This window comes from Etheostoma spectabile, unplaced genomic scaffold, assembly GCF_008692095.1.
Source record: "Etheostoma spectabile isolate EspeVRDwgs_2016 unplaced genomic scaffold, UIUC_Espe_1.0 scaffold00018651, whole genome shotgun sequence".
NCBI lineage: Eukaryota > Metazoa > Chordata > Actinopteri > Perciformes > Percidae > Etheostoma > Etheostoma spectabile.
Window position 1 is genome coordinate 9,601 of NW_022604379.1, and position 12,958 is coordinate 22,558.

Here is a 12,958-nt window from a genome sequence, read left to right on the forward strand (position 1 = left end):
TACAAGTTCAAAGCAGCGGCGGCCTGACCCTCCGGGTGAGGTCGGTGGGAAGGAGCTACAGGGTGAGGGTCTCCTCTGAGCACCTCGACAGGATCCCGAGAGACCAAATCTGTTTGGGGGAGCGAAATGAGTTCCCACTTGGTAGGGACTCACCCCACTCCTGCACAACAGTGGACTTTTTATTCATAACATATGCGCTCCCTGCTGAGAGATTTTAACATAGACACTCATTTACATTGAAAACCTTTTATACCTTTTAATCTATGAAAGTTATCTGTATGCATTTTAAAGCAATTGTTTTGGATGTTTTATGGATTATTTATGTATATGCATCTCTTGGAGCTGTTGTTTTAGATGTCTTATGGATTATTTATTGACTTGTTGTATTTTGGAAGGTAACTTTGATGTGACATGTTAAATGACAAAAGTATGAAATGAGTGTCAATAAATTCTTTTCAAAAGAAAAATCTGTTCTTATCAGTTTAATATCTGATATGTCCTCTATCAGGGGACAACATATTAAATGGATTTTAGCAATGGGAGTTGAAAAGGGGCTTGCTCCATTCACTCCACGCATCGACCCGGTATTGCAGCGTCGCTGGGAACGGTGCACCCATCTTCTGTCTTGTGGAAAAACAATTGACGATGCACGTGGAGCTGCCCGTTGCTCAAACTGTCAATGGACCTGAAGAGACATGGCTGGCAGATTTTACCGTCAGAAGTTGTCGCAAAACCTGAATGACCTCGTTGGGTTCCTGGTATCAAAACGTTGTTATAATACTTGCAAGATAAAGCCATACAAAAGTGTAGCAAGATTTGCACTATTTATTGGCGGAAAAACAGCAAGGACAAATATTGGCCCTGTGACAGTGTGGCAATAGGCCAGGCCTTGGATTTGGAAAGCGGCACACCAAGTGAGAATCACCGCGAGGGTTGGGACTGGGAAGACTGGGCATTTCGGCTGCTCTCGAGCGTGGGCTGCACTTACTCTGGTTTCTCTTCATAACGCACCCTTTCGCGCCTTTTACTAAAGACTTCCGTGGAGAGGAACGCCTATGAGTTGAAATTATTTTTGGTGGGCTTTGCTGTTTGGTTAAGCCTTTTGTACTTGTAAAAAACAAATTGCTCTCCATAAGGAAACTCAGATTCTTAAACGCAGCTAAATGTGACAGCATGGGACATTGCAGGTTGGCAGAAGCTTGACCACTTGGGAAAACCAAAATTGCTTGGACGGGGTGCCAAGTAGCAGCTGTTATGTCCTTTTAAAATACTGGACCGTGACAACTGAGAACCGTCCGGGGAGGTCGCATCGGACAGCAAAGAGGTGGTGGTCATCGCTTCTCGGCTTTTTGGCTAAGACTGCGATCGCCTCTTATTTCTGGAGAAAATTTTTTGGTTTTTGTGGCATAGTTTTTCACCAGGTTTTTGGAGGTTAATCAAACCATTTCTTGTGAGTAAATTTCAACTTGTTTGTAGTTGAGATACTTTCACTTGGAATTCATTGGTCCAGAGGACTGCTTACTACTCTGCCGGATAACAACATCGACCAGACCAAACAAGAAAGGTAAGTGTGTTTTAGTTTGTTTTATTAGGTTTCATTTTGCTATTTTAGATCAGTGTTTTATCTTATTTTTAGCTTCCTTGTTGCTTTTTAGACGGTTTTAGGGGTTTTAGCTTCTTTTATCCCTTTTTTTTGTGTGTTGCCTCCGCCATGTCGGCCAACCATGCCGGCATGCGGAGGCACCACAGTGTCCGTTTTACTTTTAAAGAAAATGAACCCCTTGTGATATCAAGGCTGGACTTCTCCAGGAGGCTAGTCCAGAAAATCTTGAAATTCACCCCAGAAGATGTAAACTGTATCTTGACTTTACCTTTTAATAAAGGTTTTGATATAAGCTTTTGTTCCGCTGCCTTGTTGAGAGAATTCTGGATTCGTTTGAAAATGCAAAACCCCAGTTTTCTGCATTTAATGTTGAGAAACTGACTGACAATGCAGCTAAAACTGTAATTGTCAGAATGTTCAATGAAACTGTGAATGCAGCTGACATTTGTTTATGGCTGGGCAGATTTTGCACTGTGAAAGGCCAGGCTACCAAAGTGAGAGATGAGGATGGCATTTGGAATTGCGCTTGGAGGGTCCCCATCCAACAATGGCAGGATCCCCAAGGCTTCCAAGGCCTGAAACATCTGCCATCCATGATAGTTCTGGGAACAACAGGGCTACATTCACTACCAGGGCCAGCCCAAACTCTGCCGCAAGTGTGGTGAGAATGGGCACCTGGCAGAAGCGTGCCAGCAGATTATTTGTGGCAAATGCAGAAATTGGGCATACCTTCATGGAATGCACCAATGGCAGGAAGTGCAATCTTTGTGGAGAAACAAACCACCTCTTCAGAGATTGCCCAAGTCATTTGCCAACAAATTAAAGACCGCAGCAAGAAGAACAAAAACTGAACAAAATGGCGGACAAGGTGAATGTTTGGAGAGCTGTTTGGGCTGGAAAATTCAAATCTCCCGCCAAATCCTGTGATTGGAGGAGAAGGATCAGGGGAGGCGGGAGAAGGGGAGGGGCCTGCAATTGCCCCACCAGTGGTGGACAGGGAGGAAGTGGTGGCAATGCAGGCAGAAGGCGGAGCTAGCCCAGTGGCTGGCTCAGAACAGGAAACTGACCAGTCACAGGGTGATAGTGAGGATGTCCCCCTCCCCAATGCCCAGCCAGGCAAGAGGCTAATTTCAGAATTGTCTTCTGAGTCTCCTGGAGTCTCGGAAAAGAGGGGAAGAGCTGGGACTGACTCAGACAGTTCATCTGTGGAGGGGCCCAGAGTCTTCCCCTCCGATTCACCCAATGAAGTCTCATTCCTAAGCATAGCTCTGCAATCAACCCCTAAGGTCTCTAAGCTCAACGCAACCCTGCGTCAGAGGCCAACTCCCAGAGTCCGAAAGGGAAATGGAGTTCAACCCCGTCCTCTCTCACCTGTGAGAATGAAGGAAGAGCTCCATTCACAAGAAATTCAATAATTGTTGTTTTAAATATTTGAAGTCCCTCCCTTTCTGTCTTTAAGATGTCATACTTTTTCTAAACCATACTCATGGCACTCACCTTCTCAACTATCAATGTGAGAAGCGTCAAGTCGAGAGTTAGAGCCCAGACGGTTTTATCCTTTCTTAACTCTTTTAAGTCAGATGTGTTTTTATTACAGGAATGTGGCCTTCCATTTTTAAAGCACTACAGGGAATGGGAGGAGTTATGGCCACAAACGTCACTATGGAGCGGGTCAAATGAAAACAAGAGTGATGGAGTGGCCATTTTAATAAAAATCCTCTAGTCTTGGTAAAGGGCAGCACTGTGGTGAGAGATGGTCGGGCACTTTTAACACACCTGACTTTTATGGGGAGGGATTTTAAAGTCTTAAATATTTATGGCTTTAATGACAAGAATGACAGGTATGACCTTTTAGAAGACCTGCAGCCCCACATGCTAGGTAGGCTACCTTTAGTCGTAGGGGGGGATTTTAATTGTATTTTAAGCAAGAACGACAGGAGAAGAACAGGGATGATTTTAAAGCAGACAAGACTTCACTTTTATTACAAAGTATATGTAGCGATTTTAAACTTGTGGACTGTTTTAAAACCATGCATCCCAGAGAGGAGGGCTTCACCTGGTTCAGTAGTGACGGCACCCAAGCCTCTCGCATAGACTACATTTTATCACGTGACTGCCCACCAACCGATGCTAGATTAGTACCTGTTTTCTTTTCCGATCACGCAATGCTTTCCTGCACCCTTTCACTCTCTTCCGTGTGACGGCAGGAAGCGGTCTGTGGAAGCTCAATTGCTCCCTGTTAGAAGACAGGGAGCTAGATAGGCAGTACAGGGAGCAATACAAAGAATGGCAGACCCTTCAAGACTTTTACGATACACGCGCACAGTGGTGGGAAATGGTGAAGGGGAAGACTAAGACTTTTTACAGACAGGCAGGTAAGAGGAAAAAAGATAGGGACAACAGACGCATGATGGGACTGCAGAAACGACTTCAGAGGTATTTTAAATTAATCCAACAGGGAATGGATTTTAATGAGGAAATAAAACAAATTAAAACAGAGATGTCGGTTTTAGCAGAAATTAAAAGCAAAGGTGTCATACTAAGAAGCAAGGAGAGGGAAATAGAGGAAGGAGAGAAGTGCACAAGATATTTTTTTAAGAAAATCATAAATAAAGGGGGGGCATGTTAAGACTTAAAAAGAAAACGGGTGCATAGCTAACACAACAGAGGAAATTAAAGAAACTGTCGAAGACTTTTACCGTGAACTGTACACGGAAAAAGCAGTTAATAAGGACACCATGACCGAAGTTTTAAAATCAATTGAACAAGCAAAAAATGACAATGTGCTCTTAACTCAAGATTTTACCATGATTGAACTAAACAACTGTGTAAAAACTTTTAAGAAAGGGAAGTCACCAGGAGAAGACGGGCTTCCCTTGGAATTTTACTTGACATTTTGGGACATTTTAGCACCAGACTTGCTTGTTGTTTTTATGGATTTTGAACAACTGGACCGACTTCCTGACAGTTTTAGAGTAGGGATAGTGACGCATTTACATAAAGACAGAGACAAGACAGACTTGAAAAACTGGAGACCCATCACACTTTTAAATGTCGACTGTAAACTTTTTAGCAAATTATTAGCTTCACGTATGTCCCTGTTTTTAGGAGAGCTGATTCACCCGGATCAAGCCTGTGCCGTCCCGGGGAGGAAGATCACCGACAGCCTCGTACTGATCCGAGACACCATCTGTTATGCGAGAGACAGAAACATTCGGCTAGTAGTCCTGAATTTAGATTTTGAGAAAGCCTTTGATCGGGTCTCGCACCAGTACCTCTTTCAGGTACTGCAAAAAATGGGGTTCCCAAGAAGGTTTATAGCCTGGGTGGGACTGCTGTACCGGGGGATCAACAGCAAATTCATTGTTAACGGGCATCTGACAGCAGCAGTGGATATAAACTGCGGTGTCCGTCAGGGTTGTCCGTTATCTGCCCTCCTTTACGTCCTCTCAATAGAACCGATGGCACAGATCTTGAGAAGGGACCAACGAATCCATGGGGTAAGAGTCCCAGGGAGCGGGGGACTCGAGACAAAATGCATTTTATATATGGACGACATCAACATTTTATGCACTGACCTTTTATCTGTCAACAGGACGCTGGACTTGACTGACTGGTTCGGACAGGCCTCTGGGTCGAAGCTCAACCGAAGCAAGACCCAAGCCCAATTTTATGGACCATGGAAGGCGACTGAGACGACAGGACTCCCCCTGACTGTGACCCGGACCGACCAAAAAATACTTGGGATCAAGTTTGATAGGGAGGGGGAAGGGAAAACAAATTGGGCAGACAAGGTAGGGAAAGTCAGACAGAGACTAGGATACTGGACACTTAGAGGACTGACTTTAGAAGGAAAGGTTTTAATCATTAAAGCAGTGATTTTACCTTTGCTTTTACTAATCAGTTCTGTTTTTATCCCGCCTAGGAGAACGATTTTAGACCTGGAACGAGCCATCTTTTATTTCTTGTGGGGCTCCAAGTGGGAAAGACTGAAACGAAGCGTGATGAAGAAGCCAAAGGAGGAAGGAGGAAAAGGAGTGCCTGACCTGTACTTGTTTTTAGGGAGCAGATACACCGCCCTGCACATTTTATCCGCCACAGCCCCATCCAGTAACCCCAAGACCGCAGCGATGACAAGGTTCTGGATGGGGTCGTACCTCAGGAAAATCAAGATTTTACCCACAGACCTCAGAGTTCCAGTGTCTTTTAACCTGCCACCAGCTTACGCTTTTATCCAGTCATTTTTAAGGCATTTTAACCTTGAGCAGGAGGAGTTGCAGGTTTTAACTACTCACCGCTCTCTCATTTCTGTTGTGCAGGAGCGGGAACCAGTGAGTCCAGTGCGCGGGCTCGCATTGGGCGAGCCCTCAACAGTTTGGCGCAACGTAAACCATCCCGCTCTTCCAAACAGACTCCGGGACCTGTCATGGATGGTGGCTCACGAGATCCTCCCGGTCAGGTCCGTAATGCACTCCCGGGCATGTCGGCGCACGCAACTTGCCCCCGACCAGGTTGTGGCGCGCCTGAGTCGGTGAGGCACCTGCTCTGGGAGTGCAGCGCTGCCGTAGAACAGTGGGCAATGGCCGGCTCCTTGCAATTCCCGTACTTGCCAGCAAGGGAGGTCCTTACACCACAGCTGGTGCTGTACGGGGTGAGCCAAGGAAAACAGATACCAGCACGAACATTTGCCAAACAGTGGCTCACCCTAGCCGCCATCAAAGACGCCATATGGACCTCCAGAAACTTGCTGGTAAGGAAGCACATGCAGATCCCCCCCGAGGCTGTGATCCGGATGGCCGCAGCGACGGTCCGAATGGCCGAGCTGCAGGCGGCGGGCCTAGGACACAGCCTCAAAGAAGAATCGCCTCTGTGCCCATTCGGACGAAGGAGCCGGAGCCACACAGTACAAGTTCAAAGCAGCGGCGGCCTGACCCTCCGGGTGAGGTCGGTGGGAAGGAGCTACAGGGTGAGGGTCTCCTCTGAGCACCTCGACAGGATCCCGAGAGACCAAATCTGTTTGGGGGAGCGGAATGAGTTCCCACTTGGTAGGGACTCACCCCACTCCTGCACAACAGTGGACTTTTTATTCATAACATATGCGCTCCCTGCTGAGGAGTTTTTAACATAGACACTCATTTACATTGAAAACCTTTATACCTTTTAATCTATGACAATGTTATCTGTAATGCATTTTTAAAGCAATTGTTTTGGATGTTTTATGGATTATTATGTATAACGCATCTCTTGAAGGTTGTTTTGGATGTCTTATGGTTTATTTATTGACTTGTATTTTAAAAGGTAACTTTCATGTGACATGTTAAATGACAAAAGTATGAAATGAGTGTCAATAAATTCTTTTCAAAAGAAAAAAAAAAATCTGTTCTTATCAGTTTAATATCTGATATGTCCTCTATCAGGGGACAACATATTAAATGGATTTTTAGCAATGGGAGTTGAAAAGGGGCTTGCTCAGTTCACTCCACGCATCGACCCGGTATTGCAGCATCGCTGGGAACGGTGCACCCATCTTCTGTCTTGTGGAAAAACAATTAACGATGCACGTGGAGCTGCCCGTTGCCCAAACTGTCAATGGACCTGAAGAGACATGGCTGGCAGATTTTACCGTCAGAAGTTGTTTTAAAAACTGAATGATCTGGGTTCCTGGTATCAAAACGTTGTTATAATACTTGACAAGATAAAGCCATACAAAAGTGTAGCAAGATTTGCACTATTGATTGGCAAAAAAACAGTAAGGACAAAATATTGGCCCTGTGACAATGTGGGAATAGGTGAGGCCTTGGATTTGGAAAGCGGCACACCAAGTGAGAATTACCGCGACGGTTGGGACTGGGAAGTAGTAATATACTGGGAACTGCTAAGTAGCAGCTGTTATGTCATTTTAATGAAAAAGAAAGTTGATGTGTTTATGCATAAATAAAAAAGAAAGTTGATGTGTTTATGCATTTATTAAAAAAAAGGTGATGTCATAATGAATTGTGATGATGACATAATGAATAGTGATGATGACATAATGAATGGTGATGATAAATCAAAAAGAAAGTTGATGTGTATATGCAGTAATGTAAAAGAAAGTTGATGTGTATATGCATTAATCAAAAAGAAAGTTGATGTGTATGTGCATTAATATAAAAGAAAGTTGATGTGTATATGCATTAATCTATAAAAAGGGTGATGTCATAATGAATAGTGATGATGACATAATGAATGTGTATATGCATTAATCAAAAAAAATTTGATGTGTATCTGCATTTATTAAAAAGAAAGTTGATGTGTATATATATAAATCAAAAAGAATTTGATGTTTATATTAATATAATAGAAAGTCGATTTGTATGTGCATTAATCTAAAACAAAGTTGATGTCATAATGAACTGTGACGATATAATGAAAAGAAGATGATTTGTATATGAATTAATGAAAAAGAAAGTTGATGTGTATATGCATAAATCTAAAAGAAAATTGATGTCATAATGAATAGTGATGATGACATAATGAATGTGTATATGCATTAATCAAAAAGAAATTTTATGTGTATATGCAGAAATCAAAAGAAAGTTGATGTGTATATGCAGAAATCTAAAAAAAACCTTGATGCGTGTATGCATTAATCTAAAAGAAAGTTGATGTGTATATGCGTACATCTAAAAGAAAGTTGATGTGTATACAGTGGTATGAAAAGTGTTTGCCCCCTTCCTCATTTCCTGTTCCTTTGCATGTTTGTCACACTTAAGTGTTTCGGAACATCAAACCAATTTAAACAATAGTCAAGAACAACACAAGTAAACACAAAATGCAATTTGTAAATGAAGGTGTTTATTATTAAAGGTGAAAAAAAATCCAAACCATCATGGCCCTGTGTGAAAAAGTGATTGCCCCCTAAACCTAATAACTGGTTGGGCCACCCTTAGCAGCAACAACTGCAACCAAGCGTTTGCGATAACGTGCAATGAGGCTTTTCCAGCGTCCTGGAGGAATTTTGGCCCACTCATCTTTGCAGAATTGTCCTAATTCAGTTACATTAGAGGGTTTTCGAGCATGAACGGCCTTTTTAAGGTCATACCACAACATCTCAATAGGATTCAGGTCAGGACTTTGGCTAGGCCACTCCAAAGTCTTCATTTTGTTTTTCTTTAGCCATTCGGTGGTGGACTTGCTGGTGTGTTTAGGATCATTGTCCTGCTGCAGAACCCAAGTTCGTTTCAGCTTGAGTACACGAACAGATGGTCGGACATTCTCCTTCAGGATCTCTTGGTAGACAGCAGAATTCATAGTTCCTTTTATCACGGCAAGTCTTCCAGGTCCTGAAGCAGCAAAACAGCCCCAGACCATCACACTACCACCACCATATTTTACTGTTGGTATAATGTTCTTTTTATGAAATGCAGTGTTCCTTCTACGCCAGATATACTTGGACACACACCTTCCAAAGAGTTCCACTTTTGTCTCATCGGTCCACAGAATGTTGTCCCAAAAGTCTTGGGGATCATCAAGATGTGTTGTGGAGAAATTGAGACGAGCTTTGATGTTCTTTTTGCTCAGCAGTGGTTTTCTCCTTGGAACTCTGCCATGCAGGCCATTTTTGCCCAGTCTTTTCCTGATGGTGGAGGCATGAACGCTGACCTTAACTGAGGCAAGTGAGGCCTGCAGTTCTTTGGACGTTGTTGTGGGGTCTTTTGTGACCTCTTGGATGAGTCGTTGCTGCGCTCTTGGGGTAATTTTGGGCGGCCGGCCACTCCTGGGAAGGTTCACCACTGTTCCATGTCTTCGCCATTTGTGGATAATGGCTCTCACTGTGGTTCGCTGGATTCCCAAAGCTTTGGAAATGGCTTTATAACCCTTTCCAGACTGATAGATCTCAATTACTTTCTTTCTCAATTGTTCCTGAATTTCTTTGGGTCTCGGCATGATGTGTAGCTTTTAAGGATCTTCTGGTGGACCTTACTGTGTCAAGCAGCTCCTATTTAAGTAATGCCTTGATTGTGAACAGGTGTGGCAATAATCAGGCCTGGGTGTGGCTAGAGAAATTGAACTCCGGTGTGGACAACCACAGTCATAACATGTTTTAACAAGGGGGGCAATCACTTTTCACACAGGGCCATGATGGTTTGGATTTTTTTTCACCTTTAATAATAAACACCTTCATTTACAAATTGCATTTTGTGTTTACTTGTGTTGTCCTTGACTATTGTTTAAATTGGTTTGATGTTCCGAAACACTTAAGTGTGACAAACATGCAAAGGAACAGGAAATGAGGAAGGGGGCAAACACTTTTTCACACCACTGTATATATTAATATTATAGAAAGTTGATGTGTATGTGCATTAATCTAAAACGAAGTTGATGTCATAATGAACTGTGACGATGACATAATGAACGGTGATGATATAATGAAAAGAAAGTTGATTTGTATATGCATAAATCAAAAAAGAAATTTGATGTGTATATGTATTAATGAAAATGAAAGTTGAGGTATATATGCATACATCAAAAAGAAAGTTGATGTGTATATGTATTACTCAAAACAAAAGTTGATGTGTATATGCATTAATATCAAAGAAAGTTGATGTCATAATGAATTGTGATGGTGACATAATGAATTGTGATGATCACATAATGAATGGTATTGATATATTGAAAAAGAAAATTGATGTGTATATGAATAAATATAAAAGAAAGTTGATATGTATATGCAGAAATCTAAAATTAAGTTGATGTGTATATGCATTAATAAAAAAGAAAGTTGATGTGTATAAGCATTAATAAAAAAGAAATTAGATGTGTATATGCATTAACATAAAGAAAGTTGATGTGTATATGCATTAATGAAAAAGAAAGTTGATGTGTATGTGCATTAATCTAGCAAAAAAGTTGATGTCATAATAAATAGTGATGATGACATAATGAATGGTGATGATAAATCAAAAAGAAAGTTGATGTGTATTACATTAATATAAAATAAAGTTGATGTGTATATGCATTATTCTAAAAGAAAGTTGATGTGTTTGTGCATTAATCAAAAAGAAATTTGATGTGTATATGCATTAATATCAAAGATAGTTGATGTATATATGCATTAATCTCAAAGAAAGTTGATGTGTATATGCATTAATCAAAAAGAAATTTGATGTGTACATGCATTAATATCAAAGAATGTTGATGTGTATGTGGATTAATATCAATGAAAGTTGATGTGTATGTGCAATAATAAAAAAGAAAGTTGATGTGTATGTGCATTAATCTAAAAGAAAGTTGATGTCATAATGAATAGTGATGATGACATAATGAATGTGTATATGCATAAATCAAAAAGAAAGTTGATGTCATAATGAATAGTGATGATGACATAATGAATGTGTATATGCATAAATCAAAAAGAAAGTTGATGTCATAATGAATAGTGATGATGACATAATGAATGGTGATGATAAATCTAAAAGAAAGTTGATGTGTATATGCATTAATAAAAAGAAAGTTGATGTGTATATGCATTAATCTAAAAGAAAGTTGATGTCATAATGAATAGTGATGATGATATAATGAATGTGTAGATGCATCAATCACAAAGAAATTTGATGTGTATATGCATTTATCAAAACGAAAGTTGATGTGTATATTATTAATTAAAAGAATGTTGATCTGTATATGCATTAATATCAATGAAATTGATGTGTATGTGCAATAATAAAAAAGAAAGTTGATGTGAATATGCATTTATCAAAAAGAAAGTTGATGTCATAATGAATTGTGATGATGATAAATGAATAGTGATGACGACATAATGAATGGTGATGATAAATCAAAAAGAAAGTTGATGTGTATATGCATTAATATAAAGAAAGTTGATGTGTATACGCATTAATATAAAAGAAAGTTGATGTGAATATGCATTTATCAAAAAAAGTTGATGTCATAATGAATTGTGATGATGATATAATGAATAGTGATGACGACATAATGAATGGTGATGATAAATCAAAAGAAAGTTGATGTGTATATGCATTAATATAAAGAAAGTTGATGTGTATATGCTGTTGTGAAATGTTTAGTTTAAAACGGAAAAGGAAATGTTAAATAGTTTATAGCTGATACTTGAAAAGGTACACAACTTTATTTGTTTTATACTGAAGAACGTCACAGAAAATGCATTTATTTTGAAGTAGCCTTCACGGAAGTTGTGTGTGTATTCTTGCTAGTTTTTGCAGATGAACGTGAGATGCTAGACGTAATCCGTGTCCGCCAGGCCTAAACTGTTCTTTTCTTGTATAAACTGCAGCATAGAGAACAATAAATGTTCTTAGTAAAAGACAAGCGTTTTCGGTCGTCATTCGAAGCCATTCCACTACATTCTGTTAGACGTGCTAATCAAGTTCAGGCTCCACCAGATAGCCTTTACTGCAGACATTACTAAGGCATTCTTGCAGATAGCTCTAACAGAAAGGGACAAAGATGCTGTGAGGTTTTTGTGGCTGCATGGACCTCCAACCAGTGACTGTAAAAATGAGCTGCGCATCATGAGGATGAATAGAGTGGTATTTGGTGTGTCACCCAGCCCATTCCTGCTAGCGGCAACCATAAGACAACATATCAAGCAATATGAAACTGAGCAACCTACAGCTGTGAAGGCACTTAATGAGTATCTCTATGTAGATGATTTCATCTCCAGCTCAGACAGTGTGGAAAAGGCCTTTTCAGTCACCACAACAGCAAAGGAGATTCTGTCCCATGCCAGCATGAATTTGTGCAAATGGGTAACAAACTCACCAGAACTGAGGGCTAAGTGGACAGAAAGTGGACTAGAGCCCACACCAGAAACCGGCACTTGTGGAAATGTACTGAAGGTGTTAGGATTAGTCTGGAGATCTGAAAATTATAACTTTGTGTTTGATCTGAAAGGACTGCTGGACATCTTAAAGGGAAAGGAAACACAAAGAGAAGTGTATTAAAGACATCAGCTCGCATCTTTGACCCCATCGGGTTTCTCACCCCATTTACCATACGGGTAAAATGCCTTTTTCAAGGACTATGGGAAAGGGGAATTGATTGGGATGAACAGTTGCCCCCAGACCTGGCTGAAAAATGGGATCAGTGGTGTGCAGAGCTGCCGTAGCTCCACTTGGTTACAATTCCAAGATGGTACCAAGTTAAAATACAGCCAAACTCACCGACATCCAAGTTGCATGTCTACTGTGATGTCAGCGAAAAGGCATACAGTGCAGTTGCCTATCTGCAAGGAGAGAACGAGGAAGGACAAGTTATCACCAGTTTTGTGGAATCAAAGTCAAAGGTGGCCCCACTAAAGAAAATGACCTTGCCACGCTTGGAGCTCATGGGTGC

At 40.9% G+C, this 12,958-nt stretch overlaps 1 non-coding gene and 2 pseudogenes across 1 annotated transcript; all 3 read left to right on the plus strand.

Annotated features, from left to right (window-relative positions):
• The first annotated feature begins 444 nt into the window (after positions 1–444).
• LOC116681594 (uncharacterized) lies at positions 445–618 on the plus strand (annotated as a pseudogene).
• Positions 619–984: 366 nt separating this feature from the next.
• On the plus strand, positions 985–1,100 carry LOC116681597 (U5 spliceosomal RNA). The gene has a single exon (XR_004330049.1). It is a non-coding gene; the product is annotated as a U5 spliceosomal RNA (small nuclear RNA).
• A 5,850-nt stretch (positions 1,101–6,950) lies between these two features.
• LOC116681593 (uncharacterized) lies at positions 6,951–7,131 on the plus strand (annotated as a pseudogene).
• Positions 7,132–12,958: the final 5,827 nt, after the last annotated feature.